At 40.8% G+C, this 13,735-nt stretch overlaps 1 long non-coding RNA gene across 1 annotated transcript; it reads right to left on the bottom strand.

The window, feature by feature from the left end:
• Nucleotides 1-2,526: 2,526 nt before the first annotated feature.
• LOC117046329 lies at nucleotides 2,527-7,538 on the bottom strand. The gene is made up of 4 exons (XR_004426564.1): nucleotides 7,342-7,538; nucleotides 5,895-6,082; nucleotides 4,222-4,291; nucleotides 2,527-3,297 (listed from the first exon to the last, which is right to left on the bottom strand). It is a non-coding gene; the product is annotated as an uncharacterized LOC117046329 (long non-coding RNA).
• Between the last annotated feature and the right edge of the window lie 6,197 nt (nucleotides 7,539-13,735).

The following is a 13,735-nucleotide window of genomic DNA, read 5'->3' as shown; positions in this document are numbered from 1 at the left end:
ATGGAATCAGCTGGAAAATTAGTAAACTGTTAATCTGCAATGCTGACTTCCTCCGTTTATGAAATACTGAAGTCAAAACAGATTTGTTCAATGCAACAGAGCCAATTTCTTATGCCAGAGACAGCCTCTGACAAAGCTAATCATTTCCACCTCTATGTATAACTCAATCTGTGAGACTAAAATAACATACTAATCATTGACAGCATCTTCACACAGCCGTTGGACAGTCTCAAGGGATCAAGCCTCACCTGAGCTATTCTGTTGATGTGGAGATCAACATATGGGAGCAGTGCTTCCATCCCCATGCCAATAAGTTAACAAATTACCAAATTATAAATCCATCCAGGGGCCGCAGTTTAGGTTGTTTGTATCTCTTCTCCAGCCAATTTACTGTCAATCTATCACACAGCCAGACAACCCTTCACTTATGCCATGCATCTCAGAGGTGATTTAATAACCATGCATTAAGTTGATCTCAAATCCCCCTTTGTCTTTTAACAGTGAGCACAGAAAAGTATTTCTTACCTGAAAGCATAAACTACCTCAGCATCTAAGTTAATCAATAAGATGCTTTTGCTGTAGTGACCATTGTGGGGAGGGTGGATCAATGAAGTATGTGCTAGAAAGGTGTTTTTGAAAGATATTTCAAAAGATAATCCAACTGTCTTTGTCCTTCACAATTCCAGTACGGCAGCTTTATTGTAAAAATTTTAGATATATCACACCTGAAAACATTGGTAGTCTTGTTGTGTTAGCATTATACAAATAACTGTGTACCAACTACAGTTCAGTTTTAGTGAATGTTGTTTTAGGCTTAATTGCTGTTGAATGCTGTTGAATGCATGTGAAACAGTTATAAGTGAACTGTTGAATAGTAAAGGAGAACTAATATTGATTGGGCTTCCTTTGGAAAGCCTAGGAAACAGTTCAATAAAATCTGCACCTATTGTTCAAACAGGGGAATATAAGAAAACGTTGGGAGCAAATGTCCCATCTTTATTTGGGAAAGGATTGTCATGTTGAAGCAGCAGAAGTATGAGATGTATGGAATTGTTCCATCAGTGCAAGCATTTCTCTATGCCTTGTAGAACTATCTCCCCTCTCCTCTTCCCACAACTGTTCTGGGGGTTCCCTTGACCCTCCAGAGCAGCTCTGGGGAGGAGAGAGGACTCATGGGGGAAAGAGAGAGGGGAAAGCCCCATTGCACCAAGGGGAATCACGCTGCCTTCCACTAGTTCAGCATGGTCCATGGCCTCAACATAGCATCTCATTTGTAGGCACTGTGATCTCGGTGCCAGCACCATCATGTAAGAACTGACACCCTCTGAATTATGGATGTGGAACAACGTTGGTCATATGTTCATTATACCCAAGCTAAAAAATAAAATGATTGAGGGTCTTACATGGGGGGAAATGCAAATTGCCAGGTTTATTAAATACAATACAGAAAAACTAAGAGCACAATCACACACACACTGCAGAGGGCTTAATCATGGATCTGAAGAAGTGTGCATGCACACGAAAGCTAATACCAAGAACAAACTTAGTGTCTAAGTAGATGACCAGTCTAGTAGCACAGAGTGGTGGACAAGTAGAGCCAGATTGTGATGGAAGCTTAACATTGCTTCTGGAGTGCAAAGGTCTTGCCTGAGAATGGCTTTGCCCCTCTTATATATTTTTCTGCCTCAAGTGGCTAAGAAATTGACCACCTGAGTCACTTCCTCTCCTCACAGTACATCTCCATTAGCATCTTAATTGCAAGGGTCTCCAACATTATCAGGATGTTGTTCTTTTGGGGGGCCCTGGATACTATTTGCCTCTTGAATATGTGACTTCCCTTTGGTATACTTCTGGACTTTCTGTCCAGTCTTTGACTTCTGAGGAAGGCTATTCTTTTCTGATATTCTCGCTCTGTTGTTTTATTAAAACATTGTAAAGGCAATGTACTAATGCCCTGTTCTTTTGTGATAGCCACCAGCCATTCTTACCCTGTACCCTGCCTCCTTTTTTCAACTCCCCCTTGCACACAGAACAGACCCCACACATTGGTGATGGGCTTTTGGCAAGGGGGCGGGTGGGGTTTGCTGAGTGAAGGAGCTGGGGCATTGGTGAGACCTAGGTTTGGCAAGGTGTGTGGTGGTGGTGGGGTAGCCATGGTTGATAAGTGAAGTGGTCGGGCCCTAGTAACATAATTAAATTGAACTAATCTGAATGTTGGTTGTTTGGATTTTATGTTGGTGTTGCGGGTTCCTAATCTGACTTCTTAAAAATGCTTTAAAAACAAAACAAAACTGTAGGATAACAGCATTAAAGGTCTGCTTTGCATCCCTTTTAGCTGGCTGCAGTCAACATTCAGCTTTGCACCACACTGAATAGTTACCCTTTTATTTGGAATACTGTGGCCACTATCCAAATTTCTGCTGAATACTGATTTTGCTGTTTTTGTCATCTAACAGTAAGAAAGAAAAGTGTAATATTCACATCCTGAATAAGAAGCTTAGAAGCTTATTCATTTTGAAGGTTTGTACAGGTCTGTTTATTAAAAAGGCTTACACAGCTAAATGAAAAATGTGTAAGTTCATAGAAGCTTGCATAATAGGATTTGGGTGGAACTGAAGCCAGCATAAATATCTTAGTTCCATTAGTATAACACAGCTAAGAATGCACAAGTATTCTTTACAACCCTTTCTAAGGAATAAAGCAAACTAGATACTGCCTCTTTTATAGAATTCAGACTTTTCCAGTGCATATCACAACTCTGTGACAGAAGCATTATTTCTTATTATTGTTGCATTTGCAGGCCTTAGAACTTTTTCTATCACATATCAAAGAATAGCTGATCTCAACCAGGGTTTGTGTGTCATTTTTCAAAATAAGCATTTACTTGCCGAGTATGGGGTTTAATTGTCAGCCTTCCTTCAGTTGCCCCTCTTGGATTTTAAATCAGTGGTAGGTAGGCAGCCTTTAGATTGCTTTTTCCAGTTCTGGCTGAGTCACCAACCACAACCCTTCCTGACAGAAAGTTGGACTTTGCCATGGTACCTCATACCCTGTTGGCTTTCAGCGTAGGTTACGATAATGAGCCTTATGCGGCTCTGTTTCTGAAAACCATTTGGATTTCTGCAGCTGGGTTGTTGAGGGGTGCTGTCTGCTTTGAGTCGATCATGCCAGTGTGGTTGGGTCTGCTCTGGCTGCCAGTTTGTTCTGGGCTGAACTCAAGTTGCTGGTGATAACATTTGATGCAGCAGAGGTTGCATTTTCCTTGTGGGCTACCTCCCAGGAGCTGCATTGCTGGTGCTGTGCAGGGCAAGAGGCAAAATAATGGCTGGAGGCAAAAGTGAGTGCATCAATGGATGTTACTGTTACCTTTGCACATTGGCTTATATTCCAGTCATACAGAAGCCAGAGGCCTCTACACAGCGACAGAAGGCGAAGGAGACAGAGCGAGGCATGGCTACGTTCTCCTTCCAGACAAGCAGGAGGCATTATTATAGTTCCCAGGCCCGAGGTGCAACACTCTTGCTATAAAGTAGTTAACAGCAAAGGACTACAAAGACTGCTTTCTTCCTTATTAGCTTTCTCACATGTTCTTGTTAGTATGAGGGGGAAATGTGACAAAAATGAATGTATTAGGTGAAAAAAACACCAAAATGCATTATATTAGGAGAAAATGCTTGCAAAAAAATCTACATTAGACAAAACTGCATACAAGAATGTATTTACTGGGAGAAATTTACACTAAAATGCTGAAGAATGTTCATGAGGATTTTTTTTTTAAAGATCACAAATTGCAGAAATATGGGAAACTGAATTTGTGGTTGGAAAAATGAGAACCTGGAAGAACCAACAGATCCTGCTATCCCTAATATAGGCTGCTGTTGAGATAATTAGTACAATGAAGGTATCACCCCTCAGCAAGGTAAGCATGACCTAAGCCCTGAAACCCACCCATCAGAATTTCTTCATTCTGCATCTGCCTCTTGTCCCTTCATCCTAAATTCAGAATCTGCTGCTGCCTTTAAGAGTTCAGTTCCTACTGTCAAATTCTGAATGTTCCTTTCCTGAGCAAAAAATGGATAACCGGTAATCACTCACCAAAGTGCACGGAATCTCTGACAGAACTCTACAATGTTTGCTTGGTATCCACTAATGTGCACTAGGAGAAATATAATAATATTGAGTAATTACATGACACAATCTTTACACAGGATGAAAACATACCTTAATTATGCCCAAGGATCTATTGCTTTAGGAGCACTACCAGAGAGAATGAAACAACTGGAGAACTCTTCTGAAACTCAAGAAACCAGAAATGATTGCTGCTTCTCCTTTATAAAACCTTCTTTGTTATATATCAGGTTGCAATGATCAGTTTGTAAAACACGAGGCATACTTCAGAGCACAAGAGTTAAAATGGCATCAGTTGTCATGATTTATTACTTCCTTCCCCTTACGAATCACTTTTCTCATTCTTCTTGGCTAAAACAGAGAAGTAAGTTACCCTCCTATTTTGCCCTATTTGCATATTCATTAGAATAAAGACATGAACAGTACATGTCTATTAAAGTCATAGAAACAAGTCTTGCAGAAATATATATTTTTACCCAAGATCACATTTGCAAGTCAGTGCAAAGTTAATTAGAATCAATGGAAAAACCAAATAAAGCCCTAGAGGGCCAGATTTTTCTAAAGCTCTCAGGCACAAGTTGTTTTCTCACAGTCATACTTTCAAAGACCGAGGAAGTCATGAAATAGGGCTTTGAAGATCTTATTTTGAGACACACAACAATCAGCCAATAGGACACCTAGAGGGTAACTGATTGCCAAGACAATTATGATACAGAAGTTCAGCTTTCATGATTAATTAAGGAAAATATGAGTGGGTGAAAAAGCTTGAATGATTTATAGCCTAACAGCATGAAACTTTGCAAGAGGATATTGTGTGTGACAACTTACTCAGAGAAAGAAAAAGTGGAAAAATCTGGTTTGAGGACCTTGGGATTAGGACAACTATTTTGGAGAAGAATTGGGGTCTGGCGAAAGAGAAAAAAATATGTGCAACACACACACACACACACACACACACACACACACACCTTTCATCCATATCCCAAGGAAGTTCTCACAACATGTTGATGTCATTTCTCAATGGCAATGTTCCCATTAGAGAAGGAGAAAAAGAAGAGTCATAACTCAGTGGTACGAACATAAGACAAGCTCTGTTAGAGCAGGCCAAAGACACATCTAATTCAGCATTTTGTTCCCACAGTGGCCAGACAGATGCAGATTAGGAAGCCTGCATGCAAGTAAAATCGGAAAGAGAAAGTCACATCCCTAAAGTCTTTGGACAAGATTAGGTTTGTCCTTTGCATGCTTTTGATTCTGTGTTCTTTCTTTGCTTACGTTTATCACTGTAAATGACAGTTTTATGATTTGTATATTCCAATATGCTGAATAGTCTGTTTTTGAGGACTACTTGGATATCCTTTGAATGTAGAGTAGATTAGAAAATCTCATATATATATATATATATATATATATATATATATATATCACGACTTTGTTGACTTCTGTTTAGCCAAGGTTTCCAAATTAGCAAGGGGAGAGACAGGAGCAAGTGAACCCTATTTTTTGGCTTGGTGAGTTGCATCAGCCAAAAATGGTGGACCTGAGAATGCCTCCTTGCTCCTTGCAGATAATTCCATACTCTTTTGCATGGAAGAGAGGAGGGAAAGTTGAAAACGGAATATTTCACTGGGGCAGCGGGGAGGGGAAGGCAATTTTTTTCACCAGATACGTCCTCCCATTTCACTTCATTGCTACTACAAAACCATACATTTTCAGCCTTAAGTAGAAGACAACTCTAAAATATCTGTAAACATAGCACAACTCACTTTTCTTCTTCCACAAAAATGAAATCATTTTTGATGATCGATGACGAGAGTCCTGATCACACAGCCATGGTATGACATTTTAATTTAAAACTTCCTTTCCCATTCATGAAATACTACAAGCCGAAGTGATTCATCATTTGGTAATTGTTCCCGGATAGCCACCCCTCATTGGCTTAATCTTTTAGAACCTAGAGTGAATAAAATATGTGTTATTAAAACTCACCGGGGGCCTTCCAATTGGTGTTGTAAATCAAACCAAAAGCAAGTATGGCAGTGTCAAGTGAATGTCATTCTGAAGCCAAAGGGCACAATCTACTCTGCCACCTTACTGAAATGAATGCCACCAGTGCCATTTGTGACCCTTCTGCTATACTCCTGCACATGTTTTCCCAAAAGTAAGCCATGAGACATCCATTGGATGTACTTCCAGGTAAGTATGTATAATGGAGTAGGAAGTATTTTTGAGCCCAGGAGCCACATTCCTCAATGGGAAACCTTCCAGGGGCTGCAAGCGAGTGATATAGTCATGCAGAAGTCATAGCTTTCTATACCACTACCCTGTCATATACATTTTTCCATCCCAGCAAGCAAGGAAGGAAGGAAGGAAGGGAAAAATTCTAGCCAGGGTATAGCACTCAAGGTGGGTGCAGAGCAGGTAAGTATGGGAGAGATATTTTATTTGCATTTTCATGATAAACTACCAGAAATTCACACCTTTTGAACCAATATGTGAAATATAGCTATCCTTTGAAACTCACACCTCTGAATTTTGCAGTGCAGATCTCCAACCAACTAATGTGTATAAACATGTATAGATTAGAGGAACATGTGCATGAACATGTGCACATTGGTGAAAACAATATATAAAAATGCATTATATTAGGAGAAATAGCTTGCAAAATGCATATATTAGTCAAAACTATGTGTAAAAAGCTGTATATTACAAGGCATCTGCAGTAAAATGCTGGGTTTTTTAATTTTAAAAAATTAGCAATTTGTGGAAATCTGGAGAACTGAATTTAAGACTGGAAAAACGAGAAACCAAAACTGACAGATTCATCTCTCCCTATGAGCAGGGCAAGTGGGATGTGTATCCCCCAGGATGAATGAGATAATAAGATTCCCCACCTCTGAAATACAAGTTTGCTGTTTTATATACTGGTTTCCTATACAAGTATTTTCAAAGCAGTTTACTTTAAAACAATTAAATGTCATTTTTTTTAAAAACAAAACAAAACCAAGAACCAAAAGCATACACGAACAAATAAGAAACAGCAGCTGTTTTTGTTCAATTCCCATTCATTTCAATGTAAGAAACCTTTCCACAGACTGTGCCTATTATATTTCAACATGAACTAGAAAGAAGCTTCCTTTTTGACAGCAACACCTGGAGGCAGTGGCAGAAGCAATAATAAAACAGAAATTATTTTCTACTTTTACTACGTACCTGTTTTCCATGCTGGGTCTTTCTCCTGGAGCAGGAGAAGGAAAAATTCAGAAAAGAAATGTGTCAGTAAGCTGCTGCGGTTTGTCCCTTTCCTCTCAACACTAATGAGCCTCTGACAGGCCTCACACACCAGGTATTAAGAGAATTCGAGGCCACATTTGCACCATACTTTTAAAGTACTGTTCTACCACTTTAACAGTTACAGCCCCCCATCATGGAAACTGCAATTTCTTAAAGTGCTGAGAGTTGTTAGAATACTCCTATGCCCCTCACAGAACTATAATCCCCAGATTTCATGGGCCAGGAGTCAGCTTTGCCTGCTGAACAGCAGCCTGAAAGGGGAGAAGGTGGAGTGACTCCACCTGCATCTGATCAACCTTCAAAGACACAGAAGAGAAGGCACTGATGAGAACCAGCTGGCTTCAGCCTTCTTAAGCAGAGCTTCCAGCAGCAGTCAGGTGCTGGTAACAATGCCTGTAGCTCCTGGACTTACCTTGCTGCTTCCTGATTGTCTTGACTCTTGACCATTGACTTCCCTGACCCCCCAGGGACGTAGAAAGGGGGGGGGGCAGAGGAGGCAGACCGCCCTGGGTGTCTTCACTGTGTGTGTGGGGGGGTGACATTTGGCGCCCTGCCCGCCCACGACTCCCAAGCCTACCCTGAGTTTGGGGGAGACTTGGAAGTTGCAGGTGGGTGGGGTGCCGAATGTCCACCATGGGCTGCTTGCTCCGCCCCTGTGAGTGGATCGCTCTGCCCCCTGGCTGTAGGGCGTGTGCACTGCTCCGGGCACCCGAGCAGCTATTCTGTGCCTTGGAGGGCACCCTCTGCGCCATGCCCCCTTCGGGAGCGCACCTGCCTTGGGCAGTTCGAGCAAATGCTCCCCCACTGCCTGACCCCTGGATTATCTGACCACATGGATTGTTGTTTGACTGGACCTGACATTGGATGTTGACTCTGCCTCCAGGTAAGTACACCTTAGAGACTCTTCTGGTTGGCTGGCCTCCCACTCCACTGAATTCTGCATGTTGTTGTTCATCAATTATACTATGACATCATCATCATCATCATTAATGTATTATTTATACCCTGCCCATCTGGATGGGTTTCCCCAGCCACTTTGACACCAGAGTTCCCACTGAAGAGCGACTAGTTGTTAATAACTCTCTACATACTTATCAAACAACAGTTCCTACGATCCTTTAAGTGAAGACATGACAGTTAAAGTGGTATGATAGTGCTTTTGTGTGTCAGGTCTGATAGTTTGGAACTTCCTGTTAATATTGAGCAAGCATGATCAGTATTAAGCAATTTTAAGCAATCATCTACATCTTAATTTACATAAGCTCTATCTGGAGTGCGTCCAAGCCAGATATTATCTCTCTATTATTGTCTGGTTGAAATGCCTTTTATAGAGTGACTTTATATTGCCTTGCTCACCAGCAAGGGATGGTGTGGTAAGGCAGAGCTACCCTCCTGACACCAGCATAATGTTGTTGGTTGCATATAACCGGTGCTTTTTCTGGGGGGGGGGTGCAGGGGTATGCATACCCCTAAACATTTTGTGAATCTTTGTACTTTTGTCCATTTACTGTATTTATTTTTCCCGATTTGAACTATAAAATGATGGTTTTCTTGAGTCAAAATGAGAGTACCTCTAAACATTTATTTTAGAAAAAAAGCTCTGCATATAACCCCTCCCATGGGATATATCAAGTGTTGTAGCAAGAAAGAGAAACATTGCTAAAATGGTTTCAAGAGTTACCTAAACTCGCAGTAAACACTTCTTTTTTTAATACCAAAACACAAGTTCCCTGCAGTGGCTTATTTCACACACATTAGTTTAGCCTTAGAGTTGCACAGTCTTCCTCTCCAGTGCAGTTTGAAAGGAGTTTATCTAGATTTAACAGTTTAATAGGTTTATGGTTAATTTTAACTATGGTTAGTTAATACAAGCTAAGTTTCATAAACTCTGGTTTGAAGTTGGTTCATTTCCATTAACCATAGTTAACATTAACCACATTTTGTTCAATACTGAGCAACACAACAAACTGCGGTTGATCTGAAATGGAAACAAAAGCTTACGAATTTCTCTTTTGCAGCTGCACCTCAAGAAGTTGCACACAACTGACTCATTCTTGTTACACTAAACTATGGTTTATCGTTACATCCTAACCAGCCCTTCATGATATACCCAGGGCCTACAGGCATAAAATAACAGAAAAACACATGGAAATAATTCGTTTTGATTCCTCCTACCAGAAATTTTGTCTAAAACAACAACAATCCACCTCATGCTATTTTTCCTTTTCCAGTAGCTGCTTTTTGAGCAGTAGAGACCACCTGGTGACCACGTGCAAATTCAAAATAATTAGCCTTCAATTATTGCCAAGGAAATTGTCACCTGTTCTGTTTGCAAATCGCTGGCACTTTTGCCTTCCCCAATTAGTGGTGTTTACAGCCATCCCCTACTGGGTTAGAAGAGAAACGGGCAGCCTTCAAGCTAAGGAATGGTTGCTATTTACCAGTGTTTACATTCTGAATTATCCTACTGGGATGTTTTTGAGGCACACATTGCAGTGGATGGCCTGGAGGTGGTTTTATTACAAATGGAGAAGGATAAAATTGTTATTCATTCATGTCTGGGTTAGGTATACATCTTGTAAGTCTACAGAAATGAAATCACAAAAGCATGACACTGCAAGGGTCATCTAGCCTAGCCCCTCTACTTCAGGGCCCAATCAGAGAACAGTTGCATTGCAGAAAGGTGTTTTAACTAACCAGTTACTCCAGATTTTTCACTTATTGCTGCAACTGCTAAGAGTGCTGACATATTACACAGGCTCCACCCCTTTGAGAATAGAATGGACCATTTCACCTTGACTCCTGCTTTTGTAACTGCCAGCCTTGAATTTTTTAATGTCATCTAAATGGGGCTGCCATTGAACACGCCTTCAAAACCTTGACTGCCTTGGAATGAAGCAGTCCATTATTTTATGGACTGGGGGAATATATTCAGCCTGTATTATGTTAATTGCTATGGCTGCAAGCATGCTTCCAAGGCCAATTAAAATGGCTACTTTTGACCTTTAAACCCATGCATTGCCTGGAACCCAGATATCATAGTAACATTTTGTCTTTACATGAACCCTAGTCTGTCAGCTGTTCATGGTTGGTATAGGCCAGGCTTCCTTAACCTTGGCCCTCCAGATGTTTTGGGCCTACAATTCCCATGATCCCTAGCTAGCAAGACCAGCAGTCAGGGATGATGGGAATTGTAGTCTCAAAACATCTGGAGGGCTGAGGTTGAGGAAGCCTGGTATAGGCATTGAATTTGAATGAATCCTGAAAAGAAGAGGGACACCTCAGAGGTATTTTGGGGCTTGTCAGAGATGAAGCACAACCTCAGCAAGATGGCACAATTTGAAGCAGGGGCAGCTTCTTCATGCCAATTCTGGAATCCAGACATCAAAATAATGCTACATACTAACAACTTGCGAAAGTGAATGTAATATCTCTAAGCATACTTGAAATCCCACAAACCTGTGGGGTAGGGTGGAGAGTATGGAGATAGTCTGGAGGACAAGTTTCAGCATGACTAGCAAGTTTAGCTTGTAATCAGAGGGTATGATTATACCAACACTCTGCAATCTCAGTGCTTTGGAGAAATGAGCAGCTTTGCAACAGTGAAACTTAAGGAAAACACTGGGATGAGGTGGTCTAGTTTGCAATGAGAGGGCATGATTTTTACCTGGAAAGTGAAAGCATTTTAGTTTTTTCCCCATCCCAAAATCAACTTTAGGGAAGCCTAGCACAAAAGCCCTGTGAACCCAATTTCCCCACAATTTGACAGGTTTCTTACCCACAAGCACATCTATTATGCCTACAATTTTCTGACCAATTTCCCACAAAACAATTGGGAGGATGAAATTGCATTTTAGGTGTCCAGCACCCAAGCCCATTGACCTAACTGGTAGTCATTTGGCATGTTTTATCCACTCTGGAGGGGCTTCTAGGCCTGCAGATTTCATCCACTTCTGTCAACAGGAAAATTATTACAGCTGCATTTTGATTTCCCCAAAAGTGAGGGAGGGAGGGGATGAAATGAAGCAGACTCAGAACACTGTATCAAACAAGGGAGCTGTTTAATTGGTCTGAACAAAAATTGTTTTTGTTTTTTTTTAAATGCTGAATTGAGATTGAACCAAATATTGTGGTTAGTTCTTAGCATGGTTGGTGAGTGTGAAGCAAAAAGGGGATAATGCATGCAGGAAACCAAGGTACAGGGTGCTTTCCCCCCCCCCCCTTATGGCTGCTGTCCACCCTGAGCAAGGATGTATAGCTGAAGGTTCAGTCAGAATCTTGTCACCCTCCACTAGAAGTACTTACAGCAGCAGTGTGTGTGGGAGAGAGAAATATGGAAATGCAGGAGCAATGGAGGAATCTTGTATCTCTTTAGGTTGGTGTGAGGGCTAGGACTCTGTAAGGAACAAAAATCCCCAAGGAAAGTCACAACTGTGCAGTTCTCTGAAGCACTTTCCTGAGCATAAGTGGAGCAGCAGCAAAGGTTGCAAGTGTTTGAGTCCTATCCCTCCCTCCACCCACCCATACAATTATTCTGAGCAAAACCTGAAATCTTTAAGGCCCTGGGTTAAGAATTCCAAATTAATATTCTGGCAATGCTGCCCAATACAAATTACAATAGCTTCTTTCAATGGTTTTACTGTGTGCATTAATGTTTTTTTGCATGGGATTGGCACAATTTTTACTCTCCTACAAGCTTTCTTGAATTACTTTTGGTTTGTGTCTCATTCCAGGACCTGTAGCAGGTGATGGAATAAGTCTTAGGTACTGTTCTCAAAGGTGTTAGTGTTGCTAAGGAAAATAGATGTAGCTTTCTGGCAAGCTGCAAGTGGTTATTTGAATTCACCACAGAGAAAAAAATATATATCCAACTTTGAGCTGGATTAACATTGACTTTTCAAATAGTTCTGTCTCTTCAGCACTTCCCAAATCACCTCTCCTACAGAGCATTATTAATGGCAGGAAATCTCATTATATGATTTTTGCTTTCCCTTTCCGACTGTGGAAGAAAGACTTTCTTAGCGGCTGTAAAGGAAAAAGACTTTTGTTTTCAGGCTGAATTCCTTGCGGACTGTTCACTCAGTGATATGTAAAGATACCTAATGTATAGTGTTTCACAGCTCACAGCACATTTATTTTGTTTTATTTATTTAAAACATTTTTATCCCACTCCCAAAGCAGCTATAATAATAAAAAGAAAGTCCCTGCCATCAGTTTATAGCCAAGAAGACACAACAGCAAAGGAAAAAGGATAGAGCAGCAGGAGGAAAACAACAACCCAGAAACCAGTTCTTAGAGCTACAATTCTTATAACAACTAGGTGGGATAATAATAGTTGAGGTTGGCTGATGGGATGGCCATTGTGAGGTGACTGATAAGGCAGAAGTTGGCTTGTCAGTGGAGTAACTTATTTTCTTCTCCCCCTCAATTGCAGCCTGAAGGAATGGCCATCATAAATCAGGGGGTATAGACCTAAAATCAAAGCATTTAAAATCAATATTTTTTTAAGTCACCAAGATTTAAAAACAACAGCCCGATCCCATTTTGAAATCCATCTATTTCCCTGAACCTAAACGTGTACTTACCAACTGATGTAACAATGAAAGCAAATTATTTAGTTTCAAATCTTTCAAATCTTTATATAACTGACCTAAACCGTTGGTCATAATTTTAAACTTCATGCAGACCACATGTCCCGAGGAATGAGAATTATTGAGAGAAAAGACAGGTTTCTGCTTGGCTCTCATATTTGTAAGGACACCAAGCAAGATCACAAACACTAAAAACAGTCGGTCTAGTCTGGCAAATTAACAGGAAGATGAAATGGAGACAGATAATACATCATTGTTAAATACACTTAAAAAAAATTATTAAGCTCACTAGCGGCCAAGTTCTATGCTGTGCTTGGCAGAGCACTGGATCATAGGATTTGCCCGAACTGAGAATAGCACATAAGGTCAGTAATCACGATGGCTGTATACCACCTTTGGTATCTGTGGAAATGTGCCTATAAATATCAGTTGTTGAAAAGCATGAGAGATCTGTTGGGCGCACTGCAGCTTCTGAGCTTCACATATGCATCTGGTTGGCCCCTGCGAGGTGCAGCTTTGGCAACCCATGGCTTACACAGTTGACTGGCAAGAGATAAAATAGTAAATTTATTAAAACAACAGCGGAGAAACGCCCAAGAACAAATAAGAGGCAAAGCAGAAAGATGAGGAATAGAGAGAGATACCAGGCAACAAAGAAAGGCTGAGCGATTCAGAGACTGAGCAGGAGAATACACAGATAAGCAGGAATGCATTTCAAGGTA

This window comes from Lacerta agilis, chromosome 5 (genome assembly GCF_009819535.1).
Source record: "Lacerta agilis isolate rLacAgi1 chromosome 5, rLacAgi1.pri, whole genome shotgun sequence".
Classification (NCBI taxonomy): domain Eukaryota; kingdom Metazoa; phylum Chordata; class Lepidosauria; order Squamata; family Lacertidae; genus Lacerta; species Lacerta agilis.
This window is presented reverse-complemented; position numbering and strand designations above follow the sequence as displayed.